Genomic DNA, 6,000 nt, shown 5'->3' with positions numbered 1-6,000 from the left:
TCCAGGCACTATGGTGTTGGTCCAGCTACACAAGACTGCAAATTGACCTGGCCTGCGAGCGGCACCCGCGGAGCGGGGGCCGCGAGGCGTAGGTCTCAGCAACAGAGGAATGGAAAAAAAAAAAAGGATCTGCACTCGCTGCACAACAGCTGACGAAGAGAGTCAAAGACTTGTGAACTCACCCTTGTCAGTTATTGGCTCCGCGATAATGGGACGCAGGCGCTGGTGGTGATGGCGTTGGTGTGAGCGTCGGAAAGACCGATAACTGCAGGCGTCGAAGGGCAGCGGAGCTGCAGTGTAGATAAGGCGGTGCATCTTTCACTTCATGGGTGGTGTCCCAGGCTTCACTGCTGGTCGCGGTAGCGCTGACGGCATTGGAATTGGTTTTCTTTGTGTTGTAGGACCAACCACACAATTCTCAGGGCCCAGGAATTGGAATTGGTGCTCTTTTGAATGCAGGTGTCCACACAGGAGTCCAGGTGCTGGTCAGTCAGTTGCAGGTGAAGTCTCGGTCTCCCTGAGAACTCAGAACAGGAGTCTAGCACACACAAGTCCAGTTTTTGTTCTTTTCTTGGCAGAAGCAACAACTGCAGGCCAACCCAGCAAAGCAAACAGCAAAGGGGCAGTACTCCTCCTCACAGCTCTCCAGCTTGTCTTCTAGGCAAAGGTTCCTCCTGAATCCAGAAGTGATCTAATTCTCTGGGGTTTGAGGTTCTCTACTTGTACTCCATTTTGTCTTTGTGCCAAGGGTCTCGGAGCCCAGTCTAATCAGTTCTGTCCTCTCTGGTGCAGCAGGGCCGCAGGAGGTGGAGACAGCATTGTGCAAAGGAGACACAGCCTATTCAGGTGCAAGGGAAACTCTTCCCACCACTCTAAAGGCAGCCAAGGTCTATTCAGCCAAGCAATGCGTCTCCCAGGAAAGGCAGGACACACCTCAACACCCTCTCCCTGGTGGCTGTCTACAGTGAATGCACATCCCTAGCCCCTGTCACTCCAAAACCCGACAGTCAATGCACAAACCAGCAAAGGCACACAGAAGGGTTAAACAATAAAGTGCCTACTTTCAAAAAGTGCCGAAACTGGGTTGCTGGAGTGAGTTAAAGAATGATGATGGATTCAACTCAGATCTGCGATTGGGGTCAGTGTCTGAAAAGTTTCAGCGCTCTATCCATCTTTTTTTTGTGTTTGCGCTACTTTCTAAAAATAGCATTTTCAAACACATGATTTAAAAACTATCCTAACTAAAAGATGTGTTATTAAATTCTGAGTTCAGAGAACCTAAACTCCATTTCTATATCTTGTCCCAATGGAAGTTATGCTTCTAAGATGTTATAAAGCAACTCCCATGTTAGTCTATGAGACAGATAGCCTTTTCTTTAGTGAAAAATTAAATTGGTAGTATCTCACTATAAGGACATGTAAAAACACCAGTACATGGCCTACCGTTGACATACACTGCACACTGCCCATGGGGGAACCTTGGGCCTACCTGAGTGGTGATCCTCCATGTAAGAAAAGGGAAGGTAAGGGCCTGGTCGACATGGCAGGTTCAAACTGCACACACACACTGCAGTGGCAGGTCTGAGATACCTTTTCAGGGCTACTCCTGTGGGTGGCACAATCAGTGCTGCAGGCCCACTAGTAGCATTTGATTTAAAGGCCCTGGGCTCACATAGTGAACTGCACTAGGGACCTACCAGTAAATCAAATATACCAATCAGGGATATCCAATTGCAATAGCATTTTATACAGGGAGCACAGTTCCCAAAGCATCTAGGACAGCAAAAGCAAAATCCAGCACATCCATATTATATGGATATTCCCAGTAATACCCTTCATCAACATATAGGATTACTGGTGTTGTATTATCTGTCTTTACTTTTTCACGTTTGTCATTAGCAGCAGCAATTTTTGATTTATTGTTGGTCCTGAAGAAAGCCTGGATACATTTCATTGATCATTATAGGACTGAAACACGTCGAACTTTTTTGGAGTAGTTTTAATTCAATACTACTCTTTGTACTGCTTTTTTAATCCTACCAGTGTGAGCAAGTCAATAAAGAGTCGCTTTTGCATCCACTAGGTAGTTTTAACTTCACCACTGCACACACACACTTTATCACGCTCCATTGTGCTGCACTCTCACCACACTTTTCTTTCACGTATGGGATTTTAGCATCCTACTTGTTACCATCTTGTAAAAACATCCCAGAGCTCCTACCTCACAGTGAGGGAGTTGTAGCCCTCAGTAGGACTAGATTTCCTACTGGGAGGAGAAACCTATATGATGAAGCATGCCACCTATGAGGGGTGAGGGTTTTCGTCCTAAAAGGGATTATCTCCCTGTTTACATGGGAGATTTGGTGATACTCCAGTCCTTCCAATATCTCATGCACACCTGTTGATGCATATTTGTGTGCCAATATAGACCCGAGGTTGTCTTGTGTATTTTTATTGATTATAATTAGGGGATATGCTCCTCGCTGGTCTTTAAATGTGTTCCCTTGGACCCTCCCCTACCCTGTTTGTGTTTTAGTACTCTAGCATTTCTGCCAAGTTTCATTGATCAATACATGATGTGCTGTTCTAGCCAGGGTTTTCTTTGATTTCTCAGATTTGTAGTTCAGTTTTGTAATGGAATAAACAGGACAACAAGTCCCAGAATTTTAAAAACAATTCTGGACTGGGGACATGGGAAACTTGGCAGGGCTCCTCCAGTCCGTTCATCTACCACGTCATCCCCAATTTATGGGATCCTTTAGCCATTTTTACCACATCCAGCACCGTTTAAAAGAAAAGTCTTCAAGTGCCACAATGCAACTTGTAGCAGGTTGAATTAACAAGATAAAGAAATACACTTCTTTGAATTTTGATCAGACTTTATCATATATTACACAATGTTTGTTGGATGATTTTCATTAGCTCTGAGTTCAATAGGGGGCCAGAGTCATATGAGATATCATCACAAGGCACGTCTACATGCAATAATGGAAGGCCTTTGCGGATCTGTCCCTGTAGAATCTTTAAAGATTTGAATACGTTTTATTATTAAAAAGCCAAAAGGTTTTCATTCTCCATTTTCCTCTCATGCTTTCTCTTTCAGTCTTTTCAATGCTGTAAATATCTGTTGTTTCCTTCTTGTTTTTGCAATTTTTCTTTGCTTTTTCTATTACTGTGATGGTTCCCCTCCCGTATTATTATCTTTTCCTCATGCTAATTTCGTTTCACTTCCTAAAACTAAAGCATTCGAGATCTACGTTTATTTTCTCCTTTGTTTTACATGGAGTGCATTTTAGTTCAAACAGTCAGAGGTCAAGGCAAGATAAACAAACAGTTAAGCACTTTAATGGGTGTCCCCGTAAACAGAGCGACTGGGGCAACAGCTTTACTTGGAGCGCTGCTGCTTGTGCCTTCTAAAGCCTAGGTTCGCCTCTCCTGCAGTGGGCGGGGCTGCTGTGTGCCAGTCCGAGATGTCCAATAGGCAGGACCTCGATGTCTCCCGAAGAGCAGGGGATACATGATCCCAAGAGGATACCAAATATTACACAGCACCTTTTTGTTTCTGCTGGTGCACCGGTATCTCTGAGACGTGTTTGCTGTCAGTACATTGAGTTTCCAGTGTCATGTAGCAGGGTGACTGTGATCCTGCAGCAGTTCAATCACCAAAAGATGCCTGGGCCATCGAACCCCTCCCCCATTCCTAAAAGAGCTGCCATTGAGTTGTTTCCAGATCACAGTAGCCAGTGTGCACGCCTCAAGCACAGATTGCGGCTGAGGTGATCACAGAGTCACCAGATACACTTGCAACGCATGCAGTGCACTAGGAATCATCAGTATGTTTACAACTGTCAGACTATCTGCAGGAGAGGTGACGGGTCTAGTCAGCATGCGTTCCTTCCGAGCAGGATATAGTACGCATCAGAGTGCTGAAACGAGGGTCCTAATTGAAATCTTATCCTTCAGAGCTGGATATGGTACGCAAAAGAGTGGTGGCATGGCAGGCCTAGTTAGCATCTTATCCTTCCAACCTTGATATAGTATGCATGGGAGTGATGGCACGAGGGACCTAATCAGCATCTTATCCTTCAAAGCTCGATAGAGTGTGCATCCGAGTGCTGGCACGAGGGGCCTAATTAGCATCTTCTCCCTCTGAACTCGATATAGTACGCATCAGAGTGCTGGCACCAGTGGCCTAGTCAGCATCTTATCCTTTGGAGCTGGATATAGTATATATTAGAGTGCTGGTACGACGGGCCAATACAGGTCGATACAGTGTGCTTCAGATTGCTGGGACGAGGGGGCCAAGTCAGCATCTTATCCTTCTGAGCTGGATATAGTTCGCATCAGAGTGCTGACACAAAGGGCATAGTCAGCTCTCTGTCCTTCCAGTGCACTTCAGAATGCTGAGACGAGGGTCATAGCATCTTATCCTTCAGAGCTGAATGTAGTACGCTTCAGAGTGCAGGCACAAGGGGCCTAGTCAGCATCTTATCCTTCCAAGTTGAATGTAGTACACATCAGAGTGCTGGCACGAGGGGCCTAGTCAGCATATTATCCTTCCCAGCTGGATATAGTATGCATAGAAGAGCTGATACAAGGGGAATTTTCAGCATCTTATCTTTCTGAGCTCAATAGAGTGTGCATCAGAGTGCTGGCATGAGGGGCCTAGTCAAAATCTTATCCTTCCTAGCTGGATTAGGTATGCATCAGGTTGCTGGCACGAGGTGCCTAATCAGCATCTTATCCTTCTGAGCTGGTTATAGTACACATCAGAGTTCTGGCTCGAGGGGCCTAATCAGCATCTTATCCTTCTGAGCTGAATATAGTCCGCATCAGAGTGCTGGCATGAGGGGCCTAAGCAGCATTTTATCCTTCTGAGCTGAATTTAGTGTGCATCAGAGTGCTGGCCCGAAGGGCCTAGTCAGCCCTTCGTCCTTCCAAAGTTGATACAGTGTGTTTCAGAGTACTAGGATGAGGGGCCTAGTCAGCATCTTATCCTTCTGAGTTTGATAGAGTGTAGATCAGAGTGCTGGCATGAGGAGCCTAGTCAGCATCTTATCCTTCTGAGCTCGATAGAGTGTGCATCAGAGTGCTGGCATGAGTGGCCTAGTCAGCATCTTATCCTTCTGAGCTGAATGTAGTACACATCAGAGTGCTAGGATAAAGGGCCTAGTCAGCATCTTATCCTTCCAAGTTCGATAGAGCATAGATCAGAGTGCTGGCATGAGGGGCCTAGTCAGCATCTAATACTTCTGAGCTCGTTAGAGTGTGCATCAGAGTGCTGGCACGAGGGGCCTAGTCAGCATCTTATCCTTCCAAGCTCAATATAGTATGCATCAGAGTGCCGGCATGAGGGGCCTAGTCAGCATCTTATCCTTTGGAGCTGGATATAGTATACATCAGAGTGCTGGTACGACGGGCCTAGACAGCCCTCTGTCCTTCCAAGGTCGATAGTGTGCTTCAGATTGCTGGGACGAGGGGCCTAGTCAGCATATTATCCTTTTGAGCTTAATGTAGTATGCATCAGAGTGCTGGCATGAGGGGTCTAGTCATCATATTGACCTTCCGAGCTGGATATAGTACACATCAGAGTGCTGGCACGAGTGCCTAGTCAGCATCTTATCCTTCGGAGCTGGATATAGTATACAGCAGAGTGCTGGGACGATGGGCCTAGTAAGCCCTCCATCCTTCCAAGGTCGATACAATGTGCTTCAGATTGCTGGGACGAGGGGCCTAGTCAGCCTTTTATCTGTCCAAGATCAGTAGAGTGTGCATCAGAGTGCTGACACGACGGGATTCATCAGCATCTTATCCTTCTGAGCTGGATACAGTATGCATGAGAGTGCTGACACAAGGGGCATAGTCAGCATCTTATCCTTCCGAGCTGGACAGAATATGGATCAGAGTGCTGGCACGAGGGGCCTAATCAGCATCTTATCCATTGGAGCTAGATATAAGTACGCATCAGACTGCCCGCAAGCGGGGCCTGATCAGCATCGC

Source organism: Triturus cristatus, chromosome 1_1, assembly GCF_964204655.1.
Source record: "Triturus cristatus chromosome 1_1, aTriCri1.1, whole genome shotgun sequence".
NCBI lineage: Eukaryota > Metazoa > Chordata > Amphibia > Caudata > Salamandridae > Triturus > Triturus cristatus.
This window is presented reverse-complemented; position numbering follows the sequence as displayed.